General features: G+C 39.0%; 1 protein-coding gene across 1 annotated transcript in view; it reads right to left on the bottom strand.

Moving 5' to 3' along the window:
• LOC139750304 (oxysterol-binding protein-related protein 1-like) overlaps positions 1-8312 on the bottom strand; it is a 745131-nt gene extending 736819 nt beyond the window's left edge. Inside the window, exon 1 of the mRNA XM_071664928.1 lies at positions 8177-8312. The gene's annotated coding sequence lies outside the window, so the exon portion shown is untranslated. The remainder of the gene's footprint in view (positions 1-8176) is intronic.
• Between the last annotated feature and the right edge of the window lie 8433 nt (positions 8313-16745).

The following is a 16745-nucleotide window of genomic DNA, read 5'->3' on the forward strand; positions in this document are numbered from 1 at the left end:
CAGGAAAAGTCTTATCAGAAATAATGAAACTACTCAAAAAGACTTTATACAATATCCCCTGTAAAGTGTACGATCAGTTTTACACTGGTCAAACAGGTAGTAAGCTCCTCAGTGGAAGTTGGTATATCATATTCTGGTTCTCCCTATCTGCATTCTGTATTGACAATATAATTTTATAAAAACACCTGACTTCCTATCATTCATTTTCTTATGATTCTACCTGCATACATGTATGCAGGGGGTGGCGATGCTATTTACTGTGAGGCAGGGTGGCGCCAGGAATGGATGAAAGTAAGTGAGTATGAATATGTACATGTGTACATATGTACAGGTTGAGCATCACTAATCCGAAATTCCAAAATCTGAAATTCTCTGAAATCTGAAACATTTTGAGCAGCGACATGACGTTACAAGTGTAAAATTCCACACCTGACTTCACTTGCCTATGCTAGGCTCTGATGTTCTACTGGCACTAGTTTTCTACAAACCATCATCACCACAGTTTCTTGCTTATTCTCTACTTTGTGGTACAAAGGCTTGCAGATAATGAGGCTTCAGATGTTCATTCACTGGCCGATTGTGAAATAGCAGAAACATTTCTGAATCTAGGTGAACATGATAAAAGACAATGAATATGACTTTGTTAACACTGCAGAAAAAGTGCCTGTAGATGACATGGTAAAACTGCACAAGTCTCAGCAACAATGTAAAATCATTATACTTTAAGGAGAATAAAAAGATGTTTTGGAAGGAGGTAAATACTGTGCGAAAGACAAGAGAATGAATGGGAACACTGGTGAAGGGGGCAAAAGGGGAAGTGATAAGTAGTGATGGGGTAAGGGGGAGATGGAGAGAGTACTTTAGAGGACTGTTAAACATGTATAACGATACAGTGGCAGATGGAGGGTGTTTTGGTCAGGGTGGTATGCAAAGTGAGAGAGTCAGGGAGAGAGGTTTGGTGAAAAGAGAAGAGATGGTGAAAGCCTTACAGATGATGAAATGTGGCCAGATGAAAATAGTCAATGGCAATGTAGTTGAATTTAGATTTTATCAAGAAAGGGGTGACTGGGTTGTAGATCAGTTGGTAAGGACTTTCAATGTATGAATGGATCATGGTAAAGTGCCTGAGTATTGGTGGAATGAATGTATAGTGCCACTTTACAAAGACAAAGGGGATGAAGGTGAATGTTCTAACTACAAAAGCATAAGTTTGTTGAGTATACCAGGGAAATTGCATGGGAAGGTACTGATTGAGAGGGTGAAAGCATGTTCAGATTATCAGACTGGGGAGGAGCACCATGGTTTCAAAAGTAGTAGAGGAAGTGTAGATAAGGTGTTTGAAGAAAGTGTGAGAAATATTTTGATAAACAGATGGATTTGAGTGGCATTTATGGCTCAGGGAAAGGCATACAATAGGGTTGATAGATATGCTATGTGGAAGGTCTTAAGAGTATATGGAGTGGAAAGTAAGCTGCTAGAAGCAGAGAAGTTTCTATCAAGGGAATAAGGGATATGTACAGGTAAAAAGAGAGGAGAGTGATTGGTTCCCAGTGAAGATTGGTCTGCAGAAGGGGTGTGTGATGTCACCATGGTTGTTTAATTTGTTTATGGATGGGGTGGTTAGGGAGGTAAATGCAAGAGTTTTGGAGAGAGGGGCAAATATGCAGTCTGCTGGGGAAGATAGGGCCTGGGAAGTGAGTCAATCATTGCTTGCCAATGATAAAACACTGGTGGCCAATTCATGTGAGAACCCGCAAAAGTTGGTGACAGTCTGGAAAAGTGCATGAAAGGAGAAAGTTGAGAGTAAATGTGAACAAGGTCAATAGGTTCAGCAGGGTAAAGGGACTAGCTAGTTGGGATGTAAGTTTGAATGGAGAAAAACTGGAGGAAGTGAAGTGTTTTAGATACCTGGGAGTGGACTTGGCAGCGAATGGAACCATGGAAGCAGCAGTGAGTAATAGGATGGGGGAAGGGGTGAAGGCTCTAGGGGTGATGAAAAATGTGTGGAAAGAGAGAACATTATCTCATAAAACAAAAATGGGTATGTCTGAAGGAACAGTAGTTCCAACAACGTTATATGGTTGCGAGGTATAGGCTACAGATAGAGATGTATGGAGGAGGGCGGATGTCCTGGAAATGAAATGTTTGAAGACAATATGTGGTGCGAGGCGATTTGATTGAGTAAGCAATGAAAGGGAAAGAGAGATATGTGGTAATAAAAAGAGTGTGGTCAAGAGAGTAGAAAAGGGTGTGTTGAAATGGTTTGGACATTGGAGAGAACAAGAGGGGGAAAGGTTGACAAAGAGGACTTATGTGTTACAGGTGGAGGGAACAAGAAGCAGGAGACCAAATTGGAGGTGGAAGGATGAATAAGATTTTGAGCGACCGAGGTAGGAACATGCAGGAGGGTGAGAGGTGAGCAAGAAATAGAGTGAATTCGAACAATGTGGTATACCAGGGTCAACGTGCTGTCAAATGGACTGAAACAGAGCATATGAAACATCCATTGTAAACCATGGAAAGGTCTGTGGGGCCTGGATGTGGATAGGGAGGTGTGGCTTCGGTGCATTACACGACAGCTTGAGACTGATTGTGAATGAGCACAGCCTTTTTTTTTGTCTGTTTTCCTGGCACTACCTCGCTTATGCAGGGAGTGGTGATGCTGCTTCCTGTGGGGTGGGGTTGCGCTAGGAATGGATAAGGGCAAGAAAGTATGAATACGTACATGTGTATATATATGTATATGTATGCATATGTATGAATATATGTACGTGTATCTGTATGTTTGTGTGCATATGAGTGGCACTACCTCACTGACCCGTGAAATAGCGATCAAGTATAATAATAACAAAAATTAATATGTATACTGTATATACCCTAGCCTAAACCAGGTACCCATTTTACTGATCAACTCCTTCAGGTGGATGAACAGCTGGGCTGACTGTGGAACAACTTTGCATCCATTTGAACCTATGATCTTCAACCTGGGCAGCACATGAGTGCCTTACAGTTAGAAACACTAATTGTTGTTACATCACAGAAGTGCTGACTTCTACATTTGTCACTCAAAAAACCAAGTTCTATAATTTAGTACCACAACACTATTTCTTGTTAAACAAAAAGTGTTATTCCTTAAGCCTAATGCTGCATAGGTGATTTTGAGGGGGAGATACTATGTAAAGTAAGCGCTGGTTACTCAAAGTAACTAGTTATGTTTCACAATGGCTTTATAAGAAGAGGGAACCGTAAGGTAAAATCTAAACTTGCATCTAACCTTACAATATAAACCTTACATAACCTACATTACCTGAGAAAAATCTACGTACCCTATGTGAATAGATAGGCTTTCATTACTTTATTAGTCAACTGACAGGAAAGTAAAAGAGTGACTTAGATGTAAATGTACTGAAAAGGGCAGCTGGTGGGATCTCTGAGCACTATCTCGTGGAGGCAAGGGCAACCTGAAGATTTGTGGTTCTCAGAAAACTGGAAACAATGTCAGTGAAAAGAGAGCTGTGAGAGGACGTGAGCTTGGAAAAGAGACTTGTGTGAAGAAATACCAGGAGAGATTAAGTGCAGAATGTCAAAGGTGAAAGTAAATAAAGCAAGGATAGTGGGTGAAGAAATGAAGGTATTTAGGGAAACAGTGTTGGTATGTGTGAGAGATGCATGTGGCATATAAAAGGTGAAAGGTGGGCATATTAGAAAGGGGAGTGGGTGGTGGAATGAAGCAAAATTCCTGATGAAAGAGAAAAGACAGTGCAAATGATTGGAGGATGTATAAGAGAAAGCAGCATGAGGTCAGGGGGAGGGCATAGGGGTGGAAAAATGACAAATGAGAGTTAAGGAGAACAGGTATCAATAAATTTTGGAGAGAATAAGATATTTTGGAAAGAGTTTTATAATGTGCAAGAAACAAGAGAACAAATTGGGAAATCAGTAAAAAGGGTATAAGAGAAAGTGGTAATTGGTAGAGATGAAGAGATGATGGAGCACCTTGAATGAATATCAGATGTGTTTGATGATAGGGTGGCAGATATAAGATGTTTGGATCAGGGTGATATGCAAAGTGAGAAAGTCATGGAGAGCAGATAGATGAAGATAGGAGAAAGCCTTAAGTCTTACTTGAGATGAAATGTAACAAGGCAGCTAGAGTGGATAGTACTGCAGTTGGATTCACTACAGAAGGGGTGACTGTGTTGTTGATCGGTTAGTAAGGATTTCCTGTGCCTGTATGAATAATAGTAAAGTGCCTGAGGATTGGTAGAATGCACTTATAGTGCCACTGCACAATGGCAAGGAAGATAGAGTTGAGAGTTCAAACTAAAGAGGCATAAGTTTGTCGAGTGCACCTGGTAAGTTGTACAGGGGGTACTGACTGAGAGGGTGAAGGCATGCACAGAGCATCAGATTAGAGAGGATGAGTGAAGTTTCAGAAGCGGTAGAGGATGTGCGGATCAGATATCTGCTTTAAAGAATGTGTGTGAGAAATATAGAAAAAGATAAATATGTAAATGGATTTATGTATCTGAAGAAAGTATATGACAAGGTTGATAGAGATGCCTTGTGGAAGGTTTTAAAAATATGTGGTATGGAAGGAAAGATGCTGAAAGCACTGAAAAGTTTTTCTCAAGGATGTAAGGCATGTCTCTGAGTAGGAAGAGAGGAGAGCGAGTGATTCCAAAAGATGGTTGGTCTGTGGCAAGGGTATATGATGTCACCATGGTTGTTTGAATATCTATGGACAAGGTGGTAAGGGAGGTAAATGAAAGTCTTGCAGAGAGGGGCTAGCATGCTGTTTGTGGGGGATGAGAGGGCCTAAGAAATGAGTCACTTATTGTTTGCTGTTGACACAGTCTAGGAGAGTGTGCATAAGGAGGAAGTTGAGAGTAAATATATATAAAAGCAAGGTCATAAGGTTTAGCAGGGTTGAGGGACAAGTTAGGTGGGGTGTGAGTTTGAATGGAGAAAACTTAGATTAAGTTAAGTGTTTATATACTTAGGAGCAGACTCTGCAACAAATGGAACCATGGAAGCAGAAGTGGCTGTGAGGGTGATGGTTCTGGGAATGCTGAAGAATGTGTGGAAAGAGAAAACATTATCTGGGAGGACAAAAATGGATATGTTTGAAGGTATACAGTCCCAACAATATTATATGGATGTGAGGCACTGACTATGGTTAAGGCTGTGCATAGGAGTATGGATGTGTAAGAAATGAAATGTTTGAGGTAATAAATGGTGTGAGGTGGTCTGATCAAGTAAGCAATGAAAGGGTAAGAGAGATGTGTCTTAATTAAAAAAAAAAGACTGTGGTTGACAGAGCTGAAGAGGGTATGCTGAAATGGTTTAGACATACGGAGAGAAATGACTGAGGAAAGCTTGACAAAGAGGATGTGTGTGTCAGAAGTTTAGAAAGAAAAACAGGAAGATCATAAGGATACAAGGAAAAGCACTTTGGGTGATAGGGGCCTAAATATGCAGGAGGGTAAAAGCCATGCAAAGGACAAGGTGAACTGGAATGATCTGGTATACTGGAGTCAATGGGCTATCAATGGACTGACCCAGGACATGGGAAGCATCCAGGGTAAACCATGGAAAGGTCTGTGGGACTTGGTTGTGGATAGGGAGCTGCGGTTTTGATGCAATACACATGACACCTATAGAATGGATGTAAGCAAATGTGATCTTTATTCATCTGATCCTGGCACTACCTAGCTAATGAGAAAGACAGCAATCAAGTATGAAAAAAAGGCTATGCAATGAAACTATTTTTTGATAAATGATTTGGTGTGCAATGCTAGTATATATGGAAAGTATAATAGAGGTTGCAAAGCATGACTTGGAACAATAAATGTTATTCTGTGACACCAAATTCAACAATAGTGGAGAAAGTTATGAAAATCATAGAAAATTTGTGGTTAATCAATTGAGAGTAGGTAAAACATACAAAAGCCATCAGAGCCTATAAAACTCTCTACGTCCTACCAAGCAGCTGAAATATATTTTAATTTTCAATATTCTAGTTGAAATATATCAAGTGCACCTTTGATTGAGCATTAGGCCAACTGCTGACCTAAAGTCAACATAAAAATGACAAACCAAACATCCATTCACACCAATGGACACCCTCCCCACAGACAACCATTCCTTGTAGTTCCAGCAGAACCCATATTAATGCTGGTTTGTTTCTCCTATAAATAACAGATGCCTGGATAGAATAGGTGGGTTTTCATAAGTTCTGTTGATTTCTTATAAATGCTTAACCCTTTAGCACCTTATGGGGGTTTCTTGTCCAACCCTGTGAATGTAAGTGTTCAAGTTATCTAAAATATTTATGCATTCCCCTTACTATTTCAAAGACATTCATACAATGATAAAAAAATATTCTTTCAGAAGTATATTCCATTCAATATTTTCATTCAAGTAATGTAAGGAACATTGTAGACATTTCAGCACAATGCGCTAAAAAGTACAGGAGTAAGGCTTTGCATCAAGTATGTTGTCCCAGCACAGATTTAATCATTTATTTCATCTACACTGAATACTGATTATCATGTCTTATACAATGAATATTTTTTTGTTATAATCAAATGACAGATAATTCATCATGACAGCAAAATCATAAAAGTTTATAAAATTACCGGCTGCATCAGTTAGATGCAATGTTGCCAAGATCAGGTGGGTACTTGCAAAACAACCTCCACTTATGCTAGAAACACCTTACCCTGCCTCACCTTGGTAAATTTTCAGTGTTGGAAGAGAAAGGACCAATAAAATCACTTTCCACATGATCCAAAGACTGATCATCATAAAGCAATTCAATTCAGGTTCATCTTTTGCCTGGTGCTCTAAATGTGGTTAAATGCTGCTCAACTTCCCTTCCAAAATAACTCATGAGAATATGCTGTCACTGGCATGGCTATATGAAGACTGACCATATGTACAAAGTAATACACAATACCACTTCACCAACCACCCTAGCTTATTGAGCAGCCTTGAAAATGCAAAACGTAATGATTAAATTCACATCTGAATTGTCCATCTTTCATAAGAATCTGCATAGAGAAGTTATGGGGTTAACCAACTTTTATAGTCTACTATTAATTCCTGATAGTCATAAGCCTCACAACTATTACTTTATTCAATACCAAAATATAAAATAACTGCTCAAAATCACATTAATTTTTTTATATTTTCTAAACACTGACATATTCATTGGGGAACATTCTGAACAGCTGCTTACAGGAAGACTGAGCAGTGATGTAAACAACCACTGAGTGTGTTGTCTTCAAAAGCAACAGGTATACTTACAAAATCATTGAAAAATAAGATAAATCTTGACTTCCTGGGAGGTTACATAAGGTTTTTATAGGTTCACTTTATTCTGAAAAAGTGAATTACTATTCGGAAATCACTTTAACCAACCCCATATTTTTCTGGATATACTACTGTTACCTTCCTTGATATTTCTAAATAAACATTATTCTCCATATAATGCCCGAGGGTATTTGTGGAATCACAGTGAACTATATAAAGCAGTTAAAGCATAAATAGCCACTTTCAAATCTAGTTTCAATGCAGAGATAAACTGATAAATTTACCATATATTCCATTCTAAGAACTAATCTCTCAATACCAAGTAATAAAACATTATATTCAAGGTCAATGGCAATATAGAGATAAAATGGATTCTTACCATATTATGGAATTTACCTATGCCAATTTCACCATATATCTATCAAAAAATAGCATGACAGCACTTAAATCATACTCTCTCTCATTATACAATCATTACATGGGATGGCATTGATATGTTGTGAAATCTGCTTGGTATCATAATATATTTATTACAATTTGGTAGGTTAATACATTCACTACAAGACAACCCTAAGCAAAAACGGATACATCACAACTCAATGAAACCCAACATATTCGTTTTCTTCTAGCTCTGACAATGTTTATCCCACCTCAGCTTCCTAATCCAATGCATAAACTATATGTGCACTGTCGTATTTTGGTATACAAAATGTATGAACTTTGGTAACTGCGGCCGACTGTTCAATTACCTTCTCTTCTTTAATGGTCACTTGCGATAGCTATGATATCTTGTCACTACAGTAACACAGTGGCACTCGTAACATCAACATTTACGGTGGATATGAGGAAAATTACTAACCTTCTAAAGTGTGCTCGTGCTTCATTAATGTACAGTTCTCACGGGAGCATTATTAATTTGTTCTACTGACGAGGTTCTCGGTCTGACAGTTGTAATCAGACGTCTCTTGCGCCGACCTAAACTAAGTGAACACTCGTAGCGAACAAACATGTTAGCACACGTCTCTGACAACTACTATGTATTGCCACCAAAGTTTGACGTATAAAATCACTGGCGAATAGAAAAAAATACCAAAGGTGAATGTACTATATTATCTTCACATATGATAACTTCTCTCTACGACACAATTTTCTTGTTATTTCTTGATCTTCTTTAAATGCCTATAAAAGTGAGAGCCGACTGAATACAAAAGGTAAAGAGATATGTAATATTTGGGATATACACTAATTTGATAACGAGGCCCGATTAATATAACCCAATTAATTGCTAATTACACAAGTTCCTATTTCGAACAAATGCCCCGATATTGAACGGCTGTGTGTAACTCTGTACCCCTAGCAACTTCAGTGAACGAGAAAATTAGCATATATGTCCACTTTTACTAAAATTGGTATCCACAAACTCTACAATTATATGAATTTTTAGTATCGTATGCATACATACGTTCTTAACTGTAAGTTATATTTCTTTATCATGAACCGCAAGAAGAGTGCATCTAGCCAGTCCACGATGTACTCTGAGACATTAACACAGATGATTAATTAAAGTGTAGCAATTTTTCACTTTACTGTGTTCCCCTGTGGCGTGTAATTTTCTAACTGAATGTCTAATAAGTATAGAAAATAGTTACTGTTCCCTTGAAACTTTACTTTTTTGATCAGAAGTGATATTCTGAAATCTACCTATTTTTCAGAGCATTCCAGGTAGATTCAGTGCCGAGTAGCTGACATAGAACATTCTAGAAGTTTCTAGTAATATCAATATAAAGGACTTAAGCTAACCAGTTCCGTTGAGATCTGGCTGCCTAAATGGATACATATACACACGTATTTCTGACGTATCTAGAGGCTGCAAGCATCCGACAGACGCATTTTGCTATGTCTGTGGCCAATTTATCAAAACAAGTAAAAAAGTATTGTACTTCGTTGCACCATAAGCTAAGATGTGCCAGGTCTATAGAGTATATTTCGGCATGCCTGTCGGGGATCAAGACAAATTGTGGCCATAACAGACCGAATTCTATTTGGAGATAAACAACGTTAAAAGTGGGAGCCACTGGTGGACCCCCGGAAGGTGATGTCACCACTTGCACATAAAAGTAGGCCTCATGAAACGAATTGTCACAGCTCTAGATAAGGAGTCTGCAGCCTTCACGTACCTTAAAGACTTCTTCCCTAAGCTGTATAAGGCAAAGGTTAAAGCCGGGGTCTTCTTAGGATCACAGATGAAGATCCTGCAGGTGTTTGCTTTGAAGAATGTATGTGAGAAATACTTAGAAAAGCAAATGGATTTGTTTGTAGCATATATGGATCTGGAGAAGGCATATGATAGAGTTGACAGAGATGCGCTGTGGAAGGTATTAAGAATATATGGTGTGGGAGGAAAGTTGCTAGAAGCAGTGAAAAGTTTGTATCGAGGATGTAAGGCATGTGTACGAGTAGGAAGAGAGGAAAGTGATTGGTTCTCAGTGAATGTCGGTTTGCGGCAGGGGTGCGTGATGTCTCCATGGTTGTTTAATTGGTTTATGGATGGGGTTGTTAGGAATGCAAGAGTTTTGGAGAGAGGGGCAAGTATGCAGTCTGTTGTGGATGAGAGGGCTTGGGAAGTGAGTCAGTTGTTGTTCGCTGATAATACAGCGCTGGTGGCTGATTCGGGTGAGAAACTGCAGAAGTTGGTGACTGAGTCTGGAAAACTGTGTGAAAGGAGAAAGTTGAGAGTAAATGTGAATAAGAGCAAGGTTATTAGGTTCAGTAGGGTTGAGGGACAAGTCAACCGGGAGGTAATTTTGAATGGAGAAAAACTGGAGGAAGTGAAGTGTTTTAGATATCTGGGAGTGGATTTGGCAGCGGATGGAACCATGGAAGCGGAAGTGAGTCACAGGGTGAGGGAGGGGGTGAAAGTTCTGGGAGCGTTGAAAAAAATGTGTGGAAGGCGAGAACATTATCTTGGAAAGCAAAAATGGGTATGTTTGAAAGAATACTCGTTCCAACAATGTTATATGGTTGCGAGGCGTGGGCTATAGACAGGGTTTTGCGGAGGAGGGTGCATGTGCTGAAAATGAGATGTTTGAGGACAATATGTGGTGTAAGGCGGTTTGATCAAGTAAGTAATGAAAGGGTAAGAGATGTGTGGTAATAAAAAGAGTGTGGTTGAGAGAGCAGAAGAGGGTGTTTTGAAATGGTTTGGTCACATGGAGAGAATGAGCGAGGAAAGATTGACAAAAAGGATATATGTGTCAGAGACGGAGGGAACGAAGAGAAGTGGGAGACCAAGTTGGAGGTGGAAGGATGGAGTGAAAAAGATTTTGAGCGATCGGGGCCTGAACATGCAGGAGGGTGAAAGGCGTGCAAGGAATAGAGTGAATTGGTACAATGTGGTATACAGGGGTCGACGCGCTGTCAGTGGATTGAACCAGGCCATGTGAAGCGTTTTGATGCACAAGACCGGGTTATAGTGATGGGTGATTTGAATGCATAGGTGAGTAATGTGGCAGTTGAGGGAATAATTGGTATACATGGGTTGTTCAGTGTTGTAAATGGAAATGGTGAAGAGCTTGTAGATTTATGTGCTGAAAAAGGACTGGTGATTGGGAATACCTGGTTTAAAAAGCGAGATATACATAAGTATAAGTATGTAAGTAGGAGAGATGGCCAGAGAGCGTTATTGGATTACGTGTTAATTGACAGGCACGCGAAAGAGAGACTTTTGGATGTAAATGTGCTGAGAGGTGCAACTGGAGGGATGTCTGATCATTATCTTGTAGAGGCTAAGGTGAAGATTTGTATGGGTTTTCAGAAAAGAAGAGTGAATGTTGGGGTGAAGAGGGTGGTGAGAGTAAGTGAGCTTGGGAAGGAGACTTGTGTGAGGAAGCACCAGGAGAGACTGAGTACAGAATGGAAAAAAGGTGAGAATAATGGAAGTAAGGGGAGTGGGGGAGGAATGGGATGTATTTAGGGAATCAGTGATGGAGTGCGCAAAAGATGCTTGCGGCATGAGAAGCGTGGGAGGTGGGTTGATTAGAAAGGGTAGTGAGTGGTGGGATGAAGAAGTAAGATTATTAGTGAAAGAGAAGAGAGAGGCATTTGGACGATTTTTGCAGGGAAAAAATGCAATTGAGTGGGAGATGTATAAAAGAAAGAGACAGGAGGTCAAGAGAAAGGTGCAAGAGGTGAAAAAGAGGGCAAATGAGAGTTGGGGTGAGAGAGTATCATTAAATTTTAGGGAGAATAAAAAGATGTTCTGGAAGGAGGTAAATAAAGTGCATAAGACAAGGGAGCAAATGGGAACTTGAGTGAAGGGCGCTAATGGGGAGGTGATATATATATATATATAAATATATATATATATATATATATATATATATATATATATATATATATATATATATATATATATATATATTCTTCAAAGCAAACACCTGATCCACACATCCTCTCCCACTTCTGAAAACACACTGCTCTTCCCCAATCTGATGCTCTGTACATGCCTTCACCCTTTCAGTCAATACCCTCCCATATAATTTCCCAGGAATACTCAACAAACTTATACCTCTGTAATTTGAACACTCACCTTTATCCCCTTTGCCTTTGTACAATGGCACTATGCAAGCATTCCGCCAATCCTCAGGTACCTCACCATGCGTCATACATACATTAAATAACCTTAACATACATCAATTAACCTTACTACCAGTCAACAACACAGTCACCCCCTTTTTTAATAAATTCCACTGCAATACCATCCAAACCCGCTGCCTTGCCGGCTTTCATCTTCCGCAAAGCTTTTACTACCTCTTGTCTGTTATCAAAATTTATCATAACTATTTTGCTTAAAAAAATTCATTAACCTGTCAATGTGATAATTGTCACTGAGCAATTCATTCATGGACCTGCCATGTAATGAATCTATTCTCTGCTCTCAATTAAAAAGAACACATTCCATTAAAATGCATTTTATTGTCAAACCAGAAAGACAGATGTGACAATAATGAACCTGTCTTTCTTCACTATTTGACTTCAAGTAGTTACGCATGAGATGAGTATGTCCTATTCGGAGCCTAGTCATGATGACGCTTTGTCTTCGATTTGGGTAATTTAAGGATTCCCATATTTTGATCTTAAGTAGTAGACCTTTTATCTTTTGATTTGTTAAATTACTTCTTTTCATTGGACATGAGGGTTGTGAGGGCATAGGGAATGGGTTGTTCAACTCCTGCATCCATTACATGACTAAAATGACTGCCCCTAACCCATGACTTGAAGCATCACATGTCAATTTCAAGGTTCTTCCTTCAGCTCTGTGAACTGACAACCTAGTCTCAAATGAGCCCTCCCTGCACCAGCAGCAGGTAAGAACAAACAGCTCATCATCCACGGCCATGTAACTAGGCGGAATAATCTGGACCATCCCATCTACGTTGGCAGAGTGATAAATCTCTATATAAACTGCGAAGTGTGGTAAATCTCTATATAAACTACAGTGCCTTGATAAACAAACAGATTTGACTCAATCACCGTGCGCATGCGCTGTGTATATCAAAACTAAGGATCAGATAAGTAAAGGAAATATGAATAATTACAATAAATACAGAGCAAAAAGCAGTCAGTTTTATTAGTTATACTACACTGGAGATCCTAGATAGCATCCATATTATGAAGATAACCGCTTTTGAAAACACGGAACCTCGAATCTTGTATATGGTTTTATTTATACGGATAGAGACTGGCTGTACTCTTTTATACCACATCAGACTATATCGTGTCATTAGCCTGTAAAACATGTAGATAACTGGTATAGCGTTTCAAGAATCTCAATAAATCATATTCATTGCAGTGAAGTAAGTTGGATGAAGGGTCTACTCAAACACAACTGACATAAAAACCATAGGAGTCTCTAAAAGTATGGATCTTACAAGTCTGCTATGTGTAATGCATGATTGGTAGATGTCTAAGTGAAAACGACAGAAGGTCAAGAGGAAGGTGTAGGGGTTGAAAAAGAGGGGGAAATGATAGTTGGGGTGAGCGAGTATCGGTAAACTTTTGGGAGAATAAGATGTTTTGGAAGGATATTATCAATGTGCGAAAAAATGAACAATCAGAAACATTGGCGAAGGGGGCAAAAGGGGAATTGATAACAGGTACTGATTGAGTGAGGAAGAAATGGAGTGAGTATTTCCACGGATAGAGTAGCAGATGTAGGGTGTTTTGGTCGAGGTGCAAGATGAACTGAAAGTCAGGGAGAGTGGTTTGATTAAGAGGGAAAGGTGGTGAAAGCCATATGCAAGATAAAATGTGGCAAGGCACCTGGAGTGGATGGTACTGCAGCTGAATTTATTAAGAAAAGAGTGAGTCTTGATTCATTAGGATGTTCAGTGTACGAACTGATCATGGTAGGTACCTTAGGATTATCGAAATACGTTTAAAGGCGAGGGGGATAAGATAAGTATTCAAAATACATAGGTACAAGTTTGTTGAGTATATTTGTTTAGGCGCATGGAAGAGTCTTGACAGAGGGTGAAGGCATGTACGGGACATCAGAGCAGAAGTGGTGGCGGATGTATGGATCAGGGGTTTCCTTTAAAGACTGTGTGAGAAATAGAGAAACAGGTGGGTTTGTATATGCTATCTATGGATCTGGAGAAAGCACGTGACATGGTTGATAAAGATGCCTTGTGCAAAGTTTTAAGAATATACGGTGTTGGAGGAAAGCTCCTCGAAGCATTGAGAAGTATTTATCAAGGGTGTAAAGTAAGTGTACCATTAGGGAGAAAGGAGAGTGAATTGATCCATGTGATTTTGGTTTGCAATATCGGGTGTGATATTATGTTTGTTTAGTTTATGAATGGGGTGAGGGAGGTAAATGCAACGAGTTTTTGAGATGGGCGAGGATGCAGTTTGTGGATAATGAGGGGGACCTGGGAAGAAAGTCAGTTTTTTGTTAATGATACAACACTGGTGGAAGATTCGAGTGAGTAATTACAGAGGTTGGTGACAGTTTGGGTGTGTGTGTGTGTGTAAGGAGAAAGTTGAGAGTAAACATGAATAAAAGCAAAGTTATCGAGATCAGCAGTGTTGAGGGACAGGTTAGCTGGGTTGTGCATTTGAATGGAAAGAAATTGGATGAAGTAAAGTGTTTAGTTACCCGGGAGTGGACTTTGTAGTAAATGAAACCGTAGAAGGGAGTCATGTGGTGAATATTGCTGGGGGTGCTGAAGAATGTGTGGAGAGAGAGAAGATTACCCGAAAGGGCAAAAGAACTGTTTAAAAGAACTGTAGTTCCAGCAATAGTATATGGATGAGACAACGGCTGTAGACAGAGTTGTGCAGAGGAGGGTATTGTGTTAGAGATGAAATGTTTGAGAACTATATGTGATGGGAGGTGGTTTGATGAAGAAAGTAATGAAAGGGTAAGAGATGTGTGGTAATAAAGTGTGTGGTTAGGAAAGAGGAAGATTGTGTACTAAAATGATTTGGAAATACTTGGGGAACGAGTGAGGAAAGGTTAACAAGAGGATATACGTGTCAGAAGTGTGTGTGAGAGAGAGAGAGAGAGAGAGAGAGAGAGAGAGAGAGAGAGAGAGAGAGAGAGTCTCCTATTGAGGATCAGATGGCCACTTTGTTACCTGTATTTTGACTATAGCCATGTTTGCCGTGCATTTTCATAAGCATGACCAAATTCTATCAACTAAAATAACGAGAATTAAAACAGATTTTACCCGCTAGGGAGATTAGAAGAGGTTTCCCTACAACTGCATCAAATACTTTTACTGATGAACCCTAATGGCTCCACTATTACTAGAAATGCCTTATATCGTATATTTGATAAATTTAGATATAATGTTAGCAGCCTTTTCCCGAAGCTATTATCAGTTATGAGCTAAAATTACTTGTCATTAACATGTTTTTTCGACAGTATTCTGATAGTCGGCAAAACAGCACTGAACCACTGATCCAGACGAGTCGGCAAAGTAGAGTATGAACCATTAATGGCGACGACTAACCATAGTGAAAAATATGTATCTTGCCTTCTATGCAAAACTACTTAATAGATATATTTATCATAATTACCTACTACATTTATATTCAACCATAACTTCGGCTGCAGAGTTAGGTTTCCTTCCTGCATACAAGAGCATCACGATTTTAGATTAACCTTATTTTCCTATACGCAAATAACCCTTTACTATTATCCTTTACGTAAATAATTATTTACTAAATATTTGATCAATTCTATCGCTCCAAATCTTGCGCCGCAGTTATTTCTACTACTAAAATGAAATATATAAAGTACTCTAGATATAGCAATTTTCTAAATCTAATTTCGATGCAGATATTAAAAAAAAATCCAAAAATTCATATCAACTCATGTTCCATAACTATTTTCGAAACACTCAAATAATATGCTCCATAACATTTGATAAACATTTTAATCCATAAAATCACCCTATTTCCAAACACTATGACGATGCAGAACTAAAAGCAGATTTATAGACTATGAACATTAACCTATTTATCATCAAACAATATAATCCCACAAGGTTATCACACCAGGGACGACCTGCAGGTTAACATGACACGAGTCGGTGCTGCCAGACGTTCGACATCAGACGTTACACTAATCTATGAGGATAGTTGAGGAGGAAGGAGACATGCATTGTCGTTTAGCGTGTTAAGATATATACGATACTCACGAATTCTTACCATATTAGTATTCAAAGGTTAGTAAATGTAAGTATTTCTGCTGCGGGTTTTGAGCTTTGCAAATGTTGGAGTGAAGCATTCCGTTCCGTGTGTGTGGTGAATGAATTTTTTACTCATGTTAAGGAAATTTATTGGGGAAAACATTTCATCTATAACACTAGAGTAACAAACATACATGATTATTCATGAAATCCCAAAATAGACGATATAATGATGTATCTTTAAATTTCGAACACCTACAACTCCCATTACGATAAAAACATCACAATCTACATTTAGTTCCTAGAGTGCCATTCGCTGTAAAATCCATTTATATTATCTGGTACTAGGTGTGCAAAGTGTTTTGCTCAAGGGGCAACAGAAGACAGCTTCTTAAAATACTTTGCCGATCCATAACTTTCTAATGTTAGGAAATTGGTTGGATCTCAAACTCGATATGGCGTGAGCCATATTGAGCATGGTTTCCAGCAGCACTGAAGTATACTGAAATGGACTGCAGACACACTGCTTTGGAGTGCATATACCTTTGCATCCACAGCCTGCACTTACGTAGCTCATTAACAAGATGTAACGCATGATCGAGAAAGGGAAAGTAATCCAGCTGGCTGAATCAGCACATTTGTACTGAAGTCAGTCCTCTACATCTGCTCCAGTCTGATAGCAAATGCTCGTGTGCAGGTCGTTGTTGCACAAGTTGTACAAAATGTAAA

This window comes from Panulirus ornatus, chromosome 9, assembly GCF_036320965.1.
Source record: "Panulirus ornatus isolate Po-2019 chromosome 9, ASM3632096v1, whole genome shotgun sequence".
Classification (NCBI taxonomy): Eukaryota; Metazoa; Arthropoda; class Malacostraca; order Decapoda; family Palinuridae; genus Panulirus; species Panulirus ornatus.